Raw genomic sequence first — 23,906 nt, forward strand, 5'->3', positions numbered from 1 at the left:
CGGAAACTAGACTCTAAAATTAAGAGCCAGGTTTTTTTTTTAAGTCTTGAAACTAGGCCCAATAACCCTCAGACCAACTAGCCATATCACTTCATTATTTTTATGCCTATTTCTAACTTTGGCTTTCCACAGTCTTCTTTGAAGTCATTCAACTTTCAACCAACAGTCTTAATGAAGGATGTAGTAGGAACCATGTCAAGTCCCTGCTTGAATTCATGTTCCAGTAAGAAAGCCAGGCAATAAATACCCTAAAAATATCTGAGGTACAGTAAGAAGGCTATACAATATGTGCCACAAAGGAAGAGCATTTGAATATGATTTACACAAAATGAAGAGCATGCCTGGGGTATGGATTTCCCACAGAGGGCACAGTAGTGATCTCCTACTCCTTTGCTAAAAATAAACAATCTCTTATTTCATTTTTTTATTTTATGAAAAAGTAAAACACATTTTCATAACCAAATAGTAAAAGAATTGTTATCTTCACATTAATTACTCAGCACAAGACAGAAGCATTCTGAAGAGAGACCATCTTTCAGAAATTTTACAGAGTCTACTTCTTAAAACATTATAAACAAAAGAAGACAGTATATTTCTTTTCTCATCATTTTCCATAAAGGTAAACTCAGATTCTGATAAGATCTTCTCAGCAGGAAAGCCTACGTTAGCACCTAGCATAGCTTCAGACCTACACTGTCCTACTCTTGGTCATGATGAAATAATTGTTAAATAAAGCTTATTTCAGCTGTTAACAGCCAAGCTCCCTACACAGATTGCCAGTTGAGGCTCAGATCCAATCCAGTTCCTGGTTCATTTACAAATGGATGTTTTCCTTTAGCCAGGTAACCTTAAACTCAATTATCTAACAGTCTTACCTAGTTAAGGGGGAAACTGAATGCCCAACTGAATAACTGTTTATCACGGTATGAAATAAAGGAAGTCAAAGTAATGCTGGGACATCAGAAGTTATGATACCTGAAAGAGGAAGGTAATTAACATAGGGAGGCTAAGCTTCCAAGACAGCCTTATTGTCATGTCATGAACCCACTCACGCATTCTGCAAAAGTTTTTCAAGGGAACATGCAAAGAAACAAAATTTGTAAGGCAAAAGTTACACGTTTAATTCTTGAACCAAACTTTTTACTCCTCTACGTGGTACATTGAAATTTGTGAGGCTGCCTTTCTATTGCCTCTAGAAAATCCCTTTGCCTCTAGTAGGAAATCCTCCATTCTTCAAAACTCCAAATTTCTTAACAATAGATTATGGGTGGATCTACTTAATGAATGACTAGAAAGCACTTTGAAAATCCCATCATCAAAGGAATTATTTCAGTGAAAGGATCATTAAATTATATATTAACAGTCAAGTAAGATGAAAGGGATAATGATGAGAAGGGATACAGTCCTTAAGCAGAAAGGATATGAATGGTTCCTTTCCCACAATAATAGTTACTGTCAACAACACACTCAGATTGTTCCCTCAAAGGATATTCTGGGAAGCTCTACAGCAGAGAGCTGAGTCTTTCACTAGATTTTCTTTGACAATATGTTAAATCTAGAAGGTCAAAGAAAAAAAAGTTGGCTTTCCAAGCGCGACCAGCCAGGTGAGACAAGCTGCTTGAAGCTCCACGGCTTCCCGGGCCCCACCCACGCCGCAGTGAGGTCCGCTTAGCCGCTGGGGCGCCTCCAAGGCCCATTCCCCCCACCCCTACCCCGTGCCTCTGGCCTCCTGGCTTTTCTGCTACCTGGTCCCACACTACAGAGGCACAGGAGACAATAAAGACCCTTGTCCTGACCGCCACAAGATACAGCAGAGTTAGTAAAAGAAAGTGGGCTTCTCAGGCTCCTCGATGAAAACTGAATGAAGCTCAGCGGAAAACTAAAGAGAATCTCTACAGTAAAGGCACATCAGACCACTGTACTTGGTCTGCTGCTGCCTTGCTGAGACTCATTGACTCGTAAATGCGCACAGATTCCTACGTTGCCTACTGTGACAGCAGAGACATACCCTGAAGGAGGCCCATAATTTTTATTGCTATTTGCAAAACAGAAAAAAAAAATGTTTTTCTCTTATTTTAATTCTTAAGTTTTACTTTTTTTTACTCTTCAAATTTTTACTTTTCTTTCTTTTATTTCTTTTATCCTTTTCTTTTTCTCTCTCTCACTCATTCTCTCGCTGTCCCACATTGCTCTTCATCTCCCCATTTGTTCCTTTCTGCACTGAATTCAGATTTCTCCCTTATTGTTCTTTTCATCTCTTTTTCCTTCTCTTATCATTAGGTTTAAAGGAAAGTAAATTCAGTATCTAGCCTCCATGTTGCTGTTAGGTAATTCTATTCACATCTTTGTTCTTTCATTCTGCCTTTTTCTCTTGTCTTTAACAACTTCTTAGAGTTTTTGTGATCTTTCTGTGTCTTCTGGCCTCACCGCTAATCTTGCCTTCTTTCTACCTGTCCCCCCGCCCCAACTCCTTTTAACTCCCCACCCCAAAGGGGAAAGATAATATATGGAAGAGTTTATTCATTATAAACTTATGTTGGGTTGGTCCTTGGTTTGAATTTAACTCACATGGTTAAATGTGATAGATTAATAACTACCATAAATTGTCGTTTTCTTTTTTTATTTTTTCTTAACAAATTGTCATTTTCTAAGCTGTGCTTGATGCTATGGTATTGCTGACTATGTCCTTTGGGCTAACATGTTGTGATTGATCTAATTAGTTTTCCTTCCTGGTATAAGGAAAATAAAATAGCCTCAGAGTCATTAGAGGCACAAAACCCAAACACAAGCTATATCTGGAAGACACCTCTGAAAAGCAATCATTCCACAAGGGTTTTAAACAAAAGCAACAAAGATATCTACATTAAGCAATTTTGAAATATCACCCCAGGAATTAAACCAAGGACAGTACCAAAAACAAAAATGAGAAGACACTTAAGTAAGGCACAAACGCAGGCTTCCATGCCCCAAAAAGGAAATTCTGGAGAAAATGAAGTGGAAAAGTTTGAGAAGCAACCACTTGGACACCCTGAACTGATAGCACAGGAAGTAACAAAGCAGACGCATGAGGCTCTAGAAAAATTCAAAATAGAAATAATCTCCCAGATAAATAAAGACATGGTGAGCAGAGTGAAAGACATGATTAGAAGCTCTAGAGCAGAAACAGATAAGAAAATTGAAGAGATCAGAAACATGCTGGAAACCAGGAATGCACAGCATAAGAAAGAAATGGAAAACATGATTTCCCAACATAAGAAAGAAATGGAATCCATGAAACAGATTCAAACAGATATTCAGGAGATTAAAAACTCCATTAAAAGCATGCAGAGCAGACTAAGAGAATCTGAAGACAGAATATCAGATATAGGAGATAGGATTGTGGTTAAGTACCATGAAAACAGAGATTTCTTAAAGATAGTAAGGGACCATGAGAAGTCAATCCAACAGCTGCTAGATGATGCAAAGAAGAATAACATAAGACTCACAGGACTCCACGAAAAAACAGGAGAAAGTACAATTGACATAAAAAAAACTGTTCACAGAAGTAATAGTAGAAAACTTCCCAGACAGAGGTAGAGAATTGGACAGGCAGATAAGTGAGGCATATAGAACTCCAACTAGCCATGACCAAAAGAAATCTATACCTAGACATATAATAGTCAAGATTCCAGAAACCCAACAGAAGAACAAAATTCTACAGGCAGTTAGAGAAAAGAAACAAATCACCTACAAAGGAAAGCCCATCAGAATCACGGCAGATTTCTCAACACAAGCCCTCAAATCAAGGAGAGTCTGGAGCAAAATATTTCAAGCCCTAAAAGAAAATAATTTCCAAACTGTTTCATCAGGCAAAATTATCTTTCAAAATTGATAGGGAAATTAGATACTTTCATGACAAAGGACACCTGAGAAATTTCATGAACACTAAACCAGCACTCCAAACAATTTTAAGCAATATCCTAGAAAAAGACAATGAAGCTCACAACTCCATGAGGCCCAGCAGAGAGAAGGCACCATGCAAGGTAAGACACTAATGTGAAAGGGGGGGGGGCGAATAAGAAATAAAAGAGCCAACAACAGTAAAACATCATGACAAGGATGAGCCAATATCTATCAATTATAACTATCAATGTTAACGGCTTCAATTCACCAATCAAAAGAAATAGACTGACAGAATAGATTAAGAAACAAAACCCAGAAATATGCTGTATACAAGAAACACACCTAACTCAAAAGGAAATCCATAGACTGAAAGTAAAAGGAAGAAAAACAGTTCTCCATGTGACAAGAACCCAGAAAAAGCAGGTGCAGCAATCTTATTTGCAGACAAAATAGATTTCAAACCAAAACTAATTAAGAGAAACAAAGATGGTCACTACATCCTTGTGAAGGGAACAATCCAAGAGGAAGAGATGACAATCCTAAATATATATGCACCAAGTAAGAATGCCCCCAACTATACAAAACAAATATTAATGGACATGAAAAACCAAATAAGCACTAATACAGTTGTAATGGGAGACATCAACACCAGTCTATCATAAATAGACAGATCAACTAGAAAAAAAATTAACAATGAAACTCTAGAACTGAACCAAGCTATTGAACAAATGGACTTAATAGATGTTTACAGAGTGTTCCACCCCACAAAATCAGAATACACATTCTTTTCAGCTGCACAAGGATCATTCTCCAAAATAGATCACATGCTAGCTCATAGGACATATCTAAGTAAATGTAAAAGAATTGAAGTTATCCCCTGTATATTATCAGAAAATAGTGCAATATAATTGGAGATCAGTAACATAAGAAACCACAAAACTCCCACAAATACATGGAAATTGAACAACACCCTCCTGAACAAACAATAGGTGACAGAGGAAATTAAAGAAGAAATCAGACAGTTTCTACGAGTAAATGATAATGCCAGTACAATGTACAGGGATCTGTGGGACACAACAAAAGCAGTTCTATGTGGGAAATTCATAGCAGTGAATGCCCATATTAGGAAAACAGAGAGAACTCCATTAAATAACCTAATGCAGAACCTCAAGCTCCTAAAAAAACAAGAGCATAATGAACCCAAAGCTTGTACAAGAAAGGAAATTATAAAGATCCAAGCAGAAATCAATGCAATGGAGACTAAGAGAATGATACAAAAAAAATCAATGAATCAAAGAGTTGGTTTTTTAAAAGAATAAATAAAATCAATAAACCTTTAGCCAAACTTATCAAAAAAAGGAAAGAAAAGGGTCAAATCCGTGCAATTAAGAATGAAAAAGGTGAAGCCACAACAACTACAGCACAAATCCAGAGAATCATCAATACCTACTTCAAGAACCTGTACTCTAATAAAATGGAAAACACAGAAGAAATGGACAGATTCCTAGATACATAGGAATTGCCAAAATTACATGAAGAAGATATAGAAATTCTAAACACCCAAATAACAATGAGTGAAATTGAAAATGTAGTAAAAAGCTTACCAACAAAGAAAAGCCCAGGTCCTGATGGCTTCACTGCTGAATTCTACAAGACATTTAAAGAAGAACTATCACCATTACTCTTTAAACTCATCAAGGAAATTGAAAGGGAAGCAAGGCTTCCAAATTCATTCCTGGAAGCAAGTGTTACTTTGACCCCAAAACCAGGGAAAGACCCAATCCAAAAAAAGAACTACAGACCAATCTCCCTAATGAACATAGATGCAAAAATCCTCAACAAGATACTGGCAAACAGAATACAGAGGATCATCAAGAAGATCATACACCCTGAACAAGTCGGATTTATCCCAGGGATGTAAGGATGGTTCAACATCCATAAATCAATAAATGTAATACACTTTATTAACAGAGTCAAGGGCAAAAACCACATGATCATCTCAATAGATGCAGAAAAAGCATTTGACAAAGTCCAACACCCATTCATGATTAAAAACACTACAGAAAATTGGAATAGAAGGTCTTTATCTCAACCTGATTAAGACTATCTATGAAAAACCAGCAGCCAACATCATACTAAATGGTCAAAAACTGAAAATTTTCACATTAAAATCAGGAAAAAGACAAGGATGCCCACTATCACCACTCCTGTTCAATATTGTTCTGGAAACATTAGCCATAGCAATTAGAAAAGAGAAAGAAATAAAAGGAATAATGATCAGAAAGGAAGAAGTTAAACCATCATTATTTGCTGATGGTATGATACTTTACATAGAAGACCCAACAAACTCAGTCAAAAGTCTTCTAGGCCTAATTGACAGATTCAGTAGAGTAGCTGGATACAAGGTCAACACTCAAAAAACAATAGCCTTCTTATATGCAAATATCAGACCCATTGAGAGAGAAATTAGGGAAATAATTCCTTTTACTATAGCATCTAAAATAAATGAAATATCTAGGAATCAACCTAACATAGGAAGCAAAAGAACTCTACAAGGAAAACTACAGCTCTCTGAAAAAGGAGATTGAAGAGGATGCAAGAAAATGGAAAGATATCCCTTGTTCCTGGATAGGAAGAATCAATATAGTGAAAATGGCCATACTTCCAAAACTACCATATAGATTTAATGCAATACTGATTGAAATTCTAACAATATACTTCACAAACCTAGAGAAAAAAATCCAAAAATTCTTTTGGAAGCAGAAGAAACCTAGAATAGCAAAACCAATTCTAGACAACAGAGACATGGCTGGAGGTATCACAATCCCCAACTTGAAACTATACTACAAAGCTACTGTGATAAAAACAGCATGGTACTGGCCAAGAAATAGACCTGAAGATCAGTGGAATAGACTAGAAGATGCAGAAACAACTCCAGACATACTCAGCCACCTCATCTTCGACAAAGGAGCCAAACACCTTTACTGGAGGAAACATAGCCTATTTAATAAATGGTATTGGAAAAACTGGATTTCAACCTGTCAGAGATTAAAACTAGACCCATATCTATCACCATGCACTAAACTAAGATCAAAGTGGATTAAAGATCTAAATATTAAGACAGAAACACTAAACTTGCTGGAAGATAAGTTAGGTAGACCTCTTGAAGACATTGGCATAGGAAAAGACTTTATGAACAAATCTTCAGTAGCATGGGAGCTAGCACAAAGACAACTGGGATCTCATCATATTAAAAAGCTTCTGCACTGCAAGAGAAACTACCAACAGAGCTAAGAGACAACCTACAATGTGGGAAGAAATTTTTAGCAGCTATACCTCAGACAAAGGTCTACTACCGAGAATATATAAAGAAGTGAAAACAATCAGACCCCCCAAATTCAAAGATCCAATTCAAAAATGGGCATACGAAATGAACAGACTTTTCTCAGACAAAGAAGTACAAACATCAAATAAATATATGGAAAAATGTTCAACATTACTGGTCATTCAAGAGATGCAGATGAAAACACTGAGATTCCACCTCACCCCAGAAAGAATGGCTGCTATCAAGAAATCAACCAATAACAAATGCTGGCAGGGGTGTGGAGAGAAAGGAACCCTTCTCCATTGTTGGTAGGAATGTAGATTTGTGCAACCCCTGTGGAAATCAGTATGGACATACCTCAAAGAACTAGTACTACCTACAGGTCCCATTTGACCCAGCTATTCCCCTGCTGGGTATCTTCCCCCAAAGAATTAAAAGAATCATACCACAGCAATATATGTGTACCTATGTTTATAACAGCACAGTTTGTAATAGCTAAAGCTTGGAAACAGCCCAAGTGCCCATGGACTGGAAACTGGATAAAGAAGATGTGTTTTTTTTTATAAAATGGAGTACTACTCAGCCATAAAGAATGAGAAACTAGAGACATTTATAGCTAAATGGATGCATATCGAGGCCATACTCTTAAGTGAAATAAATAGGACACACATGTGTAAATACCAAATAGTCTCTCTGGCGTGAGAAATTGAAAGTGTAAATAAGGATGAAAATGATTAAAATGAATAATTGATAATTTGAAATAGGAAAAGGTCCAAGGGTTAGGGGATGGCAGGAGGGGAAGGGGAAAGGGAAGAAGGGAAAGGAAAAATTATGAGAAAGAAAAAAAATGGAATCAAAGTCTGTGTAAATAGGGAAGGGTGGAGGGGGTGAAGGGTGCACAGGTAATGGGAGAAAAAATAAGAACTAAGATACATCATGTTTGGGTACAAACACCCAATGATAAATGTAAATGTATGTTATACCTAAAATGTACTAATTAATATATATATATAAAAGAAAGAGTTGCTAATGCTACAATGGGCACCATTTGCTGTATGCTGAATTTTTCTTTGGGTATTTCATTTATACATTGAGGTGTTTAATATGAGAGAATTTAGGATTAGTGGTTAGTGATCATCCAAAGTAATTGAGTCTTGGAATCTTTTTATTTTTGTACCAGGGATCGAACTTGGGACCTTGCGCTTGCAATGCAAGCACTGGAACCACTGAGCTAAATCCTCAGGCCTCTTGGAATCTAATTTAAATTCTGTTCAATTCCAATGCTTACTCCCCCAGCCATTACACTATATTGTCACAGAAATCTTCATTTTCCTACCTTTTGTGTTCCTCATCTTTTGTCTTCCTAACATTTTCCGTTTATATTTACAGACCAGAAACAAGATACAGGGCATCTCCAGGATGGTTGACATTTCTTTCTGGTGTCATTATAAATATTCTAAAGCATTCTAGAGGATGTTCTGCATAATGTGCATTGCTTTTCTAACATGGTTAACTTCAGAATTCAATACTGTATAGAATATTGTGTTACAAATATAGCACATTTTCCTTTGGGGAATAGTGTTATTGAAACACTTTGAGTACTGTGAAAAAATTAAAAGCTATTAGAACTGACAGCATGAGGAAAAAATAAAGATGAGTACATTTCTGACAAGATATCCTTATAACTCTCTTGGTTTCTCTGTGGTGTGTATTCCATATCTAATTGATCAATCAGTATTTTCATCATCTAATACAAAGGCACTTTCCTAAACTCTTTTGTGTTCTGGTCTATGCAGGTGGTCAGCATTAGATGAAGCCCAAATGGATGACTTCCTATGTAATCTTCAAGGTGCTATAATCTCAGATTACTCTCCTTCTATCCTTGGAAAAGAGCTAGAATTTCCACTTTTTGTTTAGGAGATTCCTTTGCAAGTTCATCAGTGAAGCATTAGGCCTGATCAATCCTTAGACAGAAGTTAGATTGGGTAGTACCTAGAATAATTCATGGCACTGTGGGCAAAAAGCCATAGCTATGTGTCTGGGGAGACAGACAATGAACATAATAAATAGATACAATATGTGATATATCAGATAGTGTGATAGTAGTGTATTAGTTTCTGACACAGTACCAAATACTGGGTGGCTTAAAATAACAAAAATTTATTCTTTAATGATGCTGAAGCTGAAAGTCCAAAATCAACCTGTCAGCTTGTCCATGCTCTCTCCAGAACTCTGAGTAGAATCCTTCCTCACCTCCTCATATATCTTCTAGTGATGCCTGTAAATCTTTGATATTCCTTGGCTTGCTGCCTGCACCCCTCCTCTCTCAAATTCTGCCATCACGTAATGTTTTCTTGTGCATCTGGCTTTGCCCCATGTGTTTCACTTCTCCTAAAGACCCAAGCCATATTGGAGTAGAGCCCATTCTAATAACCTCATTGTGATCTGATTAAATTTGCAAAACCCTACTTCCAAGTAAGATCACATTTATAGACACTGTGGATTGAGATTTTTACCATTTCTTTTGGGGGGACAAAAATTCAAAGTATAACACATTCTATGAGAAAAATTAAGAGAAATTCAGTGGTTGTACAAGTAGGAGATGGGAAGACATATCCAGTAGGAGATAGAGTAATCAAGTCTGACTAAAAAGGAGACATTAATGTGAAGATCTGAAGAAGATGGAGACAGCCAGTGGATGGCTGGACAGGAGCAGATGCAGAGGCTCTGTGGAATGTACCATTCACACTCAAGGAACTGCAAAGAGGCGCCTATGGCTGAAGCAGAGTGAAGAGGGAGTAAAGTGGTAGGAGATGAGTTCTGATAAGTAACTGGAGCATCACATTGTAAAGACATTAGTAATACCAATAATTTGGGAAATTATATCTGATAAATTCAAAAGATTAGAAGGAGGAGGAACATGAAGTAGGGTAATATACACAGTACAAAGATATATGTGCCCCTCAGAACAACTTATATGCAAGACAGCTTTTTGAGATTTAAAATGAAGTAGAGAAACACTGCTTTGGTGTTATCCATAAAATCATCCTTTTGTCTTCTCATCCTCACAGAAAAAATGTCTGCAATTCAGTGCTTTTGCATGGAGGAGGATCACAGGAGTATTGCAGGAGGATTCTAGGTAACACTAGCCAGTCATACTCACTCCCAGTGTCCAACACCTCTTCCTATGGGAAAGCTGAAGTCAAGAAAGACTTCTCACTACCACGTGGTCCCAGTGAATAGCAGCCAGAGAGTGGATCTTCAGATCCCTTATGGTCAGTACTCTAATTGCAACACTCAGTCTAAGACCAGTCAAAAGCTCATCAATGTATATTATTTCCAAATGAACAAAGACATTTTTAGTAAAGGCAGCAGGATTCTTTTTCAATTTTTTTTTTTTTTTTGGTACCAGGGATCGAACTTGGGACCTTGCACTTGGGAGGCAGGCGGCGGCGGCACCACTGAACTAAATCCCTGGCCTTTTTTTCAGCTTTTTAATAAAGTTTTCTTTCCTTAAATCCCTCATCCTTTCAGCCAAAGGAAAATCTAAGGTTCACCTCAAAAGGCTGCAATCTTCCTCAAGTATGTGATAATGATTTTCCTCCACTGCAGCACAGTTGGCCTTGTTAATGAGGCCCTAGGGGGAGACTTCATGGTTGCCAGTGTCTCTCTTACCCTGGTTGATTACAACCTGGCATCAATGCTTCAGAGAGTTTATTACCATATGTTCCATTTCCCTTTTTAGCACTCTTTGGGTTCTGTGTATAGAGACAGGAGACAAGGTACTTCCTACAGTTGAGCTGAGCAGTTTTTAGAAGACAATGATCTATAACAAGAATGCTAGGCTGTGTTAAAGGCATTGTGTGGAAGAGAACATTCTCACTTTCACGGGTAGCTATGTTTTGGCACACAATGATATATTCCTGTTAAAACGCCCATCCAGATAGCCAGGGAAGGCAGAGATTTTTCCTACTGTACTAAACTTACCACTCACAGTGTCTGCCTCAGTAATATTAAGAATGCTTGTCAGGGTTTTTCTTGAAGGAAATCTCAGAGTGGCATAATATTTCCTGTAGCTGGAGAAACAAAGTAGATTCTGAAAATTAACTTCTTGTTTGTTTTTCCTGGAGATGATTTTCCAGTAGAGTTCATATAAGGAAAGAACTTCTCCTCAAATCCCATGCTCTGATTATGAAAGGGAGGTTTGCAGAACTAAAATCCTTTAAGTGTTACCCCTTAAAGCACCAATGCTTGTATTTATAGCCTGCCTTTTGAAATGTTTTACAAGTGTTGCTTGTGTTTATATTTCAATATGCTGACCACCCCCACATGCCATTTCATGTGATCAAACTTTACTGAAAAAGGCTTAGAAAGTAATATTTATACAACAGGCAGAAAAAGGCTACAGAAGCTTATAAATATTAACTTCTCAGGGTAGAAATACAATTAGCCCATGTTTTCCATATTTTTATTCTTCTAAACTCTCGATAGATTTTTCCAGTTTTTGCAATGATTCCCAAAGGAAAACCTCAAAGTTTCCCAGTTTCCTTAGCAACAGAATAAGGTATAAATTGTGCTCCTATATTTCCAAACATCTGTATCCCAGCAACATATTAAAGTGTGTTGCCAACTGATGCATGTATAGTTGGCAGGTAAGCTTGACTTTACAGAAGAAAGTTAAGAGAGGAAATAAAAAGACATAAACAGCAAAATAAAATCACTAGGAAAAGTAGTACAGTTTCTTAGTTTTCTTTTCTCTGCTCAATCTGAGTAAAAGATGATCAGGTTATAATTATTTCATAAATAACCAGTTTTAAGGGGAGTTTACAGTTTCAGTTAAGTGATATCTTTTATTAGATCATTCTTTAGCTAGCTATTCTAGCCTGAAAGGTAATTCAAAAAAGTTAACTGATGATCTTCAAAAGGAATTATTCTTTGGGAAATAGAAGAGAATCATGAAAGCCCAAAGTGTTTATTATGACTGAGAAAGACTGAAACAGTAAACTCATTAGTCGGGACTATAAAATGATTCTAATGTACCAGGTTTCAGACCAACCTATTGTCTGAATACAATCTTTCTTTATTGGACCCAGGAATTTAAGGTACACACTGACAATTCTGTCTGGAAATTCATATTCAGTTCAAATTAAGCACTTCTAGATACATAAATGACAGACCTTAATTTTTTTTGAGACAGGGTCTTAATATTAGTTCATGCTAGGTTTGCACTTATTCTATAGCCCAGGCCAGCCTTGAACTCAAGGCAATCCTCCCACCTCAACCTCCCCAGTGCTGGGATTACAGCCATGTGCCACCATGACCGGCACCAGAACTTAAATTAAAGAGTGCATGCCAGTTCCGTGTCCTTGGAAATCTTTTTTTCTTAGCTGACTGATCTTCAAAAACAGGGATAATGTGGAATTATCATTTAATAGGTACAAAGTTTCAGTTCAGAAAGGTAAATATTTTCTAGAGATGAATATTGACACCAGTGTTAATGTGCTCAATGTGATTTAAATTATTAGTGGAAACATTATGTATATTTCATCACAATTTTAAAAGCAGAAGCAATATTGTATCCCATGCAACTTTGAGAATAACATGAGATAATGAATAATTTACACAGTATCTGCTGGATAGTAAATCCTCAACAAATAGTCAGTATTGTTGTTGGGATTCATAGTACCATTAATGAAAATCAACTCTTGAACCTATGAATCACCACTGGCATCAAGTATATCAGTCTCCATTTTACCACTTTGTTTCCCAAGGCACTGTTTCATCTTCATGTCTTGGTCGCTAGTCTCCCTTTTCACTGTTTCCCTATTCAAGTGTGCACTCTCCAGTATATTTATACCAGGAACAGTCATCCTCAGAAGTTTAAAAAGAGGTTTCAAAGAATTAAAACACTTCACTAAACTTGCATTTAGGAACAATTAGAACAAGCAACTATTTTAAATTAAGCTGTCAACTGAAAACAAATCTGTAAAATGACTCTAATGTTTTGACAGTTGCAAGACCAGTCATGGGTAAAAATACAAAAGTCATTGGATTTCTGTTTCTTTCTGCCCTTATTCACATGGGAATAGTATCAATGAACCCCAAATGGTTATTGAACTCTATGTTTATGGACTCCCATCTCACCACATCTTCAACATTGTCCAGATATCCTACTGTTCCTCTTATCAGCTCAATAATATCTCTTCTGCTGTGATTATCTCAAACTTTGTATACTTGCCATAAAACTGAGTCCTGGACTTCCTCTACATTGTTAATAAAGGTCCTTGCCTCCTACTTTTTGGAGGAGATTAAAGCCATCTAACAAAAAGTTACTGTTTTTTTCTTGCTGTAGAACTCATACAACAAGCAAGCCTTCACGTCTGTACACTCCTCCCTCCTTCTTGTGGCAACTGAGGAGCCATCCCTTTTGCAAAGGCCTGCCTACCATTCCTCTATTCTGATTCTCAAAATTTCCAGTCTTCTCAAAGACATTGTACTAACAAATATTCTCTCTCTTCTGTGACTGTAATTTTGCCTTGCAATTTATTTGAATTTATATATATACTCAAATGTCCTTCAGCTTTAAAAATAAATCCTATTCTCTGCTGTATCATCAACCAAATGCTGATCTATTGTCTCTCCTTTTCCAGGCCGATTTCTTAAAGGAGTTGGCTCATTCACTCTTCCCATTTCCTCAATCTTCTCTCATGCAGCTTTGCAATCCAGTGTAGTGCAGTGTCTGCCCTTTGTTTTCTTCCAAATTGCTCTCTCAGGGAACTAAAGGCTTGTAGTCTTAGCATTCATTTTCCAATCTCATCTTGCTTGGCCTTTCAATAGCTCTTGAGCACTACCTCCTTCTTAAAATACTCTGCTTTTGATTTCTTTATTGTTACTCTCTTTTGGTTTTTCTTCAACTTTCTCCTCAGACTTCTTTGCTGATTTTTTCCCTTCTTCACCCATACGCAAAATAGTATCTCAGGGATTTATCCTGTATCAAGTTTGCTTTAAATCTGACTCTAGAACCTCTTCCTTGACAATTTTTTGATGTAATTATTTCAGGCACTTCATTGGCCAACCATTCTGAAATCGACTATTCCTGAGCTCTCCATATAAAAACCTACCCAAAGTTTATAATTTAATGATCTATAAGAAACCTCAAACTCAGCCTGTCCAATTTTTTCTTCCAAAATAGTTCTTTCTCTTATTTGTCATTTTAATTAATGGTCACAATATACACTCTGTTGCTGAAGTGCAGAATCCAAAAGGCATCCTTACTCTTCTCTTTTATTCAATTTCATGTTCTAATCATTCCTTTTAAATTAAAAAAAGATAATTGAGTATCTACTAGATGCCAAGCACAATTTCAGACAATCATCTCTAATTTAGTCTGTTTAGTAACACAATTATGCAACCCAAATAGTGATCAAATGTACCAATTCTTTCCTCTACCAACCCTAGAGATTATGCACCAGAAGGTACCTAGATTATCAGGATAACCTCCTAGCTGACTGCCCCATATCCATTCTTGCATTTTTTTTTTTTTACTTTTTGAGATGCTGGAACTCAAACTCCAGCCCTTGAGCATGCAAGGCAAGCAACATACCAGTAAACTACACCCAAGCCCTCACTCTTGCTTTCCTTATACTTGCTATTCAATAATACCCATCTTCTTTGTTACTGATATTTAATTATTAAAATCTGTGAAGAAATTTTAGGTACCACCAATCCCACCACAGAGGAGGCCTCCAGGCCACCGTACCACCACTTTCAGTGCAGAGGAGGCATCTGGGCCACCTTACCACTGCTCCCAGCACTGAGGAGTCCTCCAGGCCATAATACCACGAATCTCAGAGTAGAACTAGTGAGCCAAGTGGATGCCAGCAGCACATACACACACACACACACACACACACACACACACACACACACACACACTGATTCCCTGAATTGGCAACAAAAGAGGATCTGGAAAAAATGAAATCAGAAATAATATCTCACATAACAGTAGAGATAGTGCTCTTAATGCAAGACATGATTAATAAATCTAGAAAGGAGCTGAGAATATGATAGAATCACAACATAGGAAACAAATGGAATCCATAAAACATGCAAACTGATTTCCAGGAGATTAAAAACTCCACTGAAAGTCTACACAGCAGAATGAGCCAAAGTAAAGGAAGAATTTCAGATATAAAAAGGAGGATTGCAATTAGTGAATAGGAAAAGAAAAACTGCTTTAAAACTGTAAGGGACCATGAGAAATCAATCCAGCAGCTGCTAGACAATGCAAAGAAGAATAACATAAGACTGATCAGAGTCAATGAAGAAACAGGAGAGAGTGCAGATGACATAAAAAAAAATTGTTCAGAAAAGTGATGGCAGAAAACATCCCAAGAAGGGGAAAAGAACCTGACATACAGATAACTGAGGCATATAGGACTCCAAATACCCTTGATCAAAAAAAAAATCTACACATAGGCATATAATAGTTAGGATTCCAGAAATCCAACAAAAGAACAAAGTTCTACAAGCAGTTAGAGAAAAGAAACAAATCACATACAAAGGAAAGCCCATCAGAATCACAGCAGACTTCTCAATGCAAACCCTCAAGAGAAGAAGACCTTGGAGTGACATATTTCAAACCCTAAAAGAAAACAGCTTCCAACCCAAATTGATGTACCCTCCACAACTATCTTTCAAAATTGATGGAAAAATAACATACTTTCATCATAAAGAGCACCTTAGGAACTTCATGAATACCAAACTAGCAGTCCAAAAAATTTTAGACAATATCCTAGGAAAGGACAATGAGGATCACAACCCCAGGAAGGACAACAGAATGAATACATCGGGCAAGACAAGAAATTAAACACGAAGGGGGAGAATCCAACCAAAAGAAAAAATCATGACAATGATGTCAATATGTATAAGTTATAAACATCAATGTTAATGGTCTCAATTCACCAATCAAAAGAAATTGACTGACAAAATGGGTCAAGAAGCAAGATCCAACAATATGCTGCATATAAGAGACACACTTAATTCAAAAAGACTCATAGATTGAAAATTAAATGGTGGAAAACAATACTCTGTGTGACAGAAGCCTGAAAAAAAGCAGGAGTAGCTATTCTCTTTGCAGATCAAGTGGATTTCAAACCAACACTGATTAAGAGAGACAAAGACACTACATCCTTATAAAGGGAACAATCCAAAAGGAAGAGAAGACAATCATAAACATATGCACCAAACACTAGTGCACCCAACTATATGAAACAAATACTAAGGAACATGAAAAATCAAATAAGCACTAATATAATAGGAGTGGAAGACATCAATACCCCACTGTCACAAATAGATAGATCAACTAAACAAGAAATAAGCAAAGAAATGCTAGAACTCAACCAAAGTCTTGAACAAACGAACTTAAGAGATGTTTACAGAGTGTTCCATCCCACAAAATCAGAATACATACTCTTTTCAGCCGCACATGGGTCATTCTCCAAAATAGACCACATACTCACTCATAGAACATGTTTAAGTATGTGCAAAAGAATTCACATTATCCCCTGTGTATTATCAGACCATAGTGTGATGAAATTGGAGATCAATAGCAAAAGAAATTGCAAAAATTACATAAACACATGGAAATTGAACAACATACTTCTGAATAACCAATAGGTCACACAGGAAATTAAAGAAGCAATCAGACAGTTCCTTCAATTAAATGACAATGACAATACAACATATCAGAATCTATGAGACACAATGAAAGCAGGCTTACGAGGGAAATTCATAGCACTGAATACTCATATTAGGAAAACAGAGTGAGCCAAGTTAAACAACCTGACACTGAACTTCAAGCTTCTAGAAAAGAAGAGGAGGACAAATCCAAAGCTTATACAAGGGAGGAAATTATAAAGATCAGAGCAAAAGTCAATGCAATGGAGACTAAGAGAAAACTACAAAAACCAATGAAGCCAAGAGTTACTTCTTTGATAGAAAAAAAAAAATTGAAAAAGCCTTAGCCAACCTTATCAGAAAAAGGAAAGAAAAGACCTAAATCCATGCAATTAGGAATGAAAAGAGTGAAGCTATAACAGACTCAGCAGAAATCCAGAGGATTATCAATACCTACTTCCAGAAACTATACACCAATAAGATGGAAAACACAGAAGAAATGGACAGATTCTTACATAAGTATGAATTAGCAAAGTTGAACAAAGAAGACCTAAAAATTCTAAACGACCCATTATCAACCAGTGAAATTGAAAACATAATTAAAAACTTACCAACTAAGAAAAATCTGGGTCCTGATGGCTTCACCACTGAATTCTACAAGACATTTGGAGAGGAACTACTGCCATTACTCTTTAAACTCTTCATTGAAATGGAACAGGAAGCAATACTACTGAATTCATTCCTGGAAGCAAGCATCACCTTGATCCCCAAAGCAGAAAAAGGCCTAACTGAAAAAGAGAACTATAGGCCAATCTCACTAATGAACACAAACACAAAAATCCTTAATAAGATACTGGCAAGTAGAATGCAAAAGATCATCAAGAAGATCATACACCCTGACCAAGTGGGATTCATCCCAGGGATGCAAGAATGGTTCAACATATGCAAATCAATCAATGCAATACATTATATCAATAGAGCCAAGGACAAAAACCATATGATCATCTCAATTGATGCAGCAAAAGGATTGGACAAAATCCAATGCTCATTTATCATAAAATCCCTACAAAAAATTGGAAGAGGCAGTCTCTGCCTCAATCTGATAAAAGCCATTTAGGAAAAACCGACAGCCAATATCATACTAAAATGGTCAAAAACTGAAATCCTTCACACTAAACTCAGGAACAGGACAAGGATGTCCACTATCACCACTCTTGTTCAATATAGTTCTGGAAACATTAGCCACAGCAATCGGACAAGAGAAAGAAATAAAAGGAATAAAGATAGGAAATGAAGAAGTCATATTGTCATTATTTGCAGATGACATGATACTCTATATAGAAGACCCCAAGAACTCCACCAAAAGTATTCTAGATTTAATAGCCAAATTCAGTAGAGTAGCTGGATACAAGGTCAACACACAAAAATCAATAGCTTTCCTCTACACAAACAACAGACTCACTGAGAGAGAAATAAGACAAACAATTCTTTTCACAATAGCATCCAAAAAAAATTGAAATACCTAGGAATCAACCTAAGGAAAGAAATCAGAGACCTCTTTTCTGAAAACTATAGCACTCTGAAAAAAGAGATTGAGGATGATATCAGAAAATGGAAATACATCCCCTGCTCCTGGGTAGGAAGGATCAAGATAGTGAAAATGACCATACTTCCAAAATTGCTATATAGACTCAATGCAATCTCGATTGAAATTCCAGCAGCATACTTCATGGATTTTGAGAAAACAATCCAAAAATTCATTTGAAACAAGAGACCCAGAATAGCAAAAGCAATTCTAGGTAACAGAGACATGGTAGGGGGTATCACAACCCTCAATTTGAAACTATACTACAAAGCTACTGTGATAAAAACAGCATGGTACTGGAAAAGAAACAGACCTGAGGACCAGTGGAACAGATTAGAAGATGCAGAAACAATGCCAGACACACTTAGCCACCTCATCTTCGATAAAGGAGCCAAACACCCTTACTGGAGGAAACATAGCCTCTTTAATAAATGGTGCTGCAAAAATTGAGTTTCAACTTGCCAAATATTAAAACTAGACCTATATCACTCACCATGCACTAAACTAAAATCAAAATGGATTAAAGATCTAAATATTAAAACAGAAACACTGAACCAGCTGGAAGAGAGGTTAGGAAGAACTCTTGAAGATATTGGTGCAGGAAAAGATTTTATGAACAAAACCTCAGTTGCCCGTGAACTATCACAAACAATCAACAAGTGGGATCTCTTCTTATTAAAAGGTGTCTGCACAGCAAGAGAAACCATCAACATTGTGAAGAGCTTACTCACAATGTGGGAAAAAGTTTTCACCTGTTATTCCTCAGAAAAAGTTCTACTATCTATAATCTATAAAGAACTTTAAAAAAATCAGACCTCCCAAATTTAAAGACCCAATCCAAAAATGGGCATCTGAAATGAACAGACATTTCTCACACAAAGAAGTAGAAACGACAAATAAACATGTGAAAATATGTTCAACATCACTGGTCATTCAAGAGATGCAAATGAAAACAACACTGAGATTCCACCTCACTCCAGAAAGAATGGCTGCTATCATGAAATTAACCAATAACAAATGCTGGCAGGGCTGTGGGGAAAGAGGAACCCTGCTCCTCTGCTGTTGCAAGTGTAGACTGGTGCAAGCACTGTGGAAATCACTATGCAGATACCTCAAAGAGCTAGGACTGGAAGTCCCATTTGACCCAGCTATTCCCCTGCTGAGTATATTCCCCAAAGAATTAAAAGTATCATACCACAGTGATATATGTGCACCCATGTTCATAGCAGCACAGTTTGTAATAGCTAAAGCTTGGAAGCAGCCCAATTGCCCATCAGCTGGAGACCGAATAAAGAAAATGTGTTTTTTTAATAAAATGGAACATTACTCAGCCATAAAAAATCAAAAATTAGAGACATTTATAGCTAAATGGATGCACACTGACATGATACTCTTAAGTGAAATTAATAGGACACGTGTGTAAATACCAAATAGTTTCTCTAGTGTGAGAAAAATAAGGACTAAAATAAGGACTAAAAGTATAATAGACAATGTGAAATCAGAAGAAAAGGGGCAAAGGGGAAGGAGAAGTGAGAGGGGTAGGGGAAAGAAAAGAAGGGAATGGAATTAATATGAGAAAATGAAAAAATGGAAACAAAGTCTTTATAAATAGGGAGGGATGGAGGGGTTGAAGGGAGGGCAAGGAAATGGGGAAAAAATAAGAACCAAGAGAGATTATGTAAAGGTGCAAATTTCCAATGATGAATATCATTATATTGTGTACCTAAAATGTACCAATAAAATAAAAAAAATTTTAAAGAAATTTTATAATATATAATGAACATGCATATACTTTCCATTTGCACTCATAATTAACATGTTATTATATATGTATTATCTCACCCTCTCTATATACTCATATATTCATATTTTTCTTTATACTATTTGAAAATAAATTATATTCATATATATTTTTTCTTTATATATATAAACACAATATACATGTATACAGTTGGCCTTCTGAGTTTTGTATTCATAGATTCCACCAATCTTAGAAAATATTTGGAAAAATTATTGCATTTGTACTGAATATATAGTCATTTATTCTTGAACAATATGGTGTAATAACTATTTATATAGCATTTACAGTGTGTTAGCTACTATAACTACTTAGAGATTATTTAAAATATATAGGAGGGTGTTCATAAGCTGTATGTGAATACTACATTATTTTATATGAGGGACTTAAGCATCCATAGATTTTGGTATCTGTAGTGGGTCAGGAAACCAATTCTCTGCAATTACTGATTAAAGGGAGAGAGAGAGAGACAGAGACAGAGAGACAGAGACAGATAGATAGTCTCCTTTACATATATATTTAAGTAAGGTAAATATTTCATGTTGTTGAAGCAAACGAGAGACAATTTCTAGGGGTCAGGGTTTAGCTTAGTGGCGCCACACCTGCCTCACAACCACAAGGTCCTGAGTTTGATTCCCGGCACCAAGAAAAAAAAGAGATAATTCTTCTATACGTGAGTCCTCAACATGGACCTAAGCAGTGTTCTCTCTGAACCTAGCCATATTTGCCCTTGTCTGGAGCTCTGTAGAATGGCTTGCTGGATGTTCATTTGTGTGAAGGACTCTGGAGCCACTTAAGAAAACATCTATCCTCAGCGAAGGACTTGAGAACTCAAAAGATTATATAAAGAACAAAACCTCAGGACTGGAAGGGAGAGGTGGTTTGGGTATAAGACAGGGTCACTTACTAAATTTTACTTGCACCCAGCACTCCCCCAACCCAAAAGGGTTTGGACTCCTGTCTTAAAGTAAAGGAGACTTTGAGTTTAAAAGAAAAGCTAAAAGTTATTTTGTAATCATGTTAATGAGCTATCAAAATATCACGAATCCAAGGCAGCATCACTTTGTAGCTTCTGTTCAGAATTTAGCCCAGATGGGAGAAAGAGACTTTATTTGGAGTTCTGGTCCTGAATACTCAAATATCAAATAGACACAGTAGTTTGTATTGTCAACTGAACCAGCTGCCATCAGGTTTAAAGGAGGACAAGACCTTATCCTTCAGACATCAATGGTATCTCAGTGAGAAGTGAAAAGACAAAACTGGCAGATTCTGTATGTATGAGAATCTGATCATCCAAAACACATATGCCACCAAAGTGTTAGTTAACAAACAGTTGGAATTCCATTGGTACTGCTGTAGGAAGAATTACTATCTTGTGACTATACCTATGCACCTGCCCCTCAATGGCTGAAGTCACCTGGGAAACATGTCTAACTTTTCATTTCAAAATAATTCTTCATTTTATAAAAGATCAACCTAATATTACTTACTAGTTACTTAAGACAATGAGAATGCGATTTTCTTTACCAATAAGTTTGAACTGGAGACAAGTTTTCTATAACATATTTCCATGAAGAATGAGGACCTTTTGTTTTTTTGATTGCCATCATAATCACCCATGGGAAAAAAGATTGGAAACTAGTGACTTTCACTAGAAGATGACTAAATTGGGTTGAAAGTAATCTTGCTGGGAATAAAGGTAGACAAACATATCTGTCTGCTTTTGTCCTGGACCCTAAAGCATGAAAGGAGCATCATACCAAAATTTATAGAAGGAAGAAATAAACTGTTAATAGAAACTTTTGTGGGTAATTCAATAAAAATAGTGCCTGAAAATAACTATTTAATATTTGTAATGTTGATAACATAAAATATTAGATATTTCTTTCTGTATGTCTTCACAGAAGTCTTAATTTCTATTTGATATACTTTGGTAATTTTCTTGCTATAAATGGAAGATGCTTGTCTTAGTTACTTTTCTCATTGCTGAGACAACATACTTGGCATCCAAAGTTAAAGGGGAAAATGTTTATTTAGCTCAAAGTTTGTGGAGGTTTCAGTCCATAATCGGCTGGCTCCAAGGCAGGGTAGCATGGCAGACAGGCACTGCAGAGGAAAAACAGTTCATGGTGGGCAAAAGGTAGCAAAACAAGCAATAGACAAGACAAGCCTCTTTCTGTTCCTTATATTATATCCAGGCTATCAGGATTAGGGCAGTGCCAAACCAGCTAGTGCACTGATTTAGTAATCACCCACTCTTAATCCTAGCACTCTTAATCCTAGCATTGCACCATGAGTTAATCACACACTCTAGACTCAGCCACCTCTGAAAAAGCCCCACCTATGACTGCATGAGGGTTTGGGGAGACATCTAGACACAAGCCATAACAATGCTTTGGTGGTTGTTATTAAACTAGAGACCTAGTTCATCTGATCAGATTGTTTAAATTATCAGCACATTACTTCTCTTCTTGAAAGGAATCTTTATAGCTCTTTTTAGTGGTGCTTATATGAAAAACAATGAAAATTTCAAATGACTACAAAAGTAACTATAAGGGGGAAAACCAGCCTAGAGTATAGCGTAGGTGTTGTATTTAGTCCATCATTCGTATATGTAGGGTTAAAATTTATCATGTTGCTATTTGTTTTTCATTTATCACTTTGTCCTATCCTCATTTCCTACCTTATTTTTGTTAGTTTTACTTATATGTAGTAGTCATTTTAGTCTATCCATTTGATAACTTTTATTTCAACATCTAAAGATTATAATATCTATTCTTAACTTATAATACCCTACATTGAATTATCTTTTTACAAAGGAAGAAACTTAAAACTGTAATTCTTTTGTTTTCTTTTCAGCCCTTTGTGTTATTATTGTCACATATTATACTTCTAAAAGTGTTATAAAATTTAAATGCAGTTACTTTTTCCTTAAATATTTAGTAGTCTTTTAAAGAAATTATATATATACTGCATATAAAATTATATATAGGAAATATATGTGTGAAAATAATATTGCATATGAAATATATATTACATATGTGAATATATTTAAATATGCTAATGCCTCTAAAATTAATGCTAATTGCCTGGGGATCTCAGAAGATCAGTATGATTCACTAGTCAATGTAGAGAGTTAAGAATGTTTTTCTTTTGGAATATATGTCTTTAACTTTTCATATCAATAAGAGATTCATCTCAGAGTTAAGTAGAACAATGATATTATTATTTATCTATCAAAAGTTCAAGTTGGAGACTGTTTTTCATTTTTGATTTTTTAGAAATTTGATTATAATGTTGCTAGTTGTATTTCCTCTCCCTCCTCCTCCTCCTCCTCCTCCTCCTCCTCCTCCTCCTCCTCCTCCTCCTCCTCCTCCTCCTGCTCCACCTCCACCTCCTCCTCCTGGGACCACTGACTTCAAATGCTCTTGGGACAAATTTAGGTTGCTCTTCTTCCTCCTCCCCCCTCCCTCTTCCCTTCTATTCCCACCCCTTCTTATCCAGCTCCTCATTTTTCTCTTCCCTTTTTTTACTCTATGGATTAATGTCAACAATTTTTAAAAATTCATCAGCATAACCTATTCATATATTTTGTTTTTCCTCTTCTCTTTCTTTTTCACTGTCTGTACATGTGTGTT

Source organism: Heterocephalus glaber, unplaced genomic scaffold (genome assembly GCF_053883595.1).
Source record: "Heterocephalus glaber isolate CG9 unplaced genomic scaffold, H.glaber_assembly_v1.0 deba00001538, whole genome shotgun sequence".
In the NCBI taxonomy this organism is placed as follows: Eukaryota; Metazoa; Chordata; class Mammalia; order Rodentia; family Bathyergidae; genus Heterocephalus; species Heterocephalus glaber.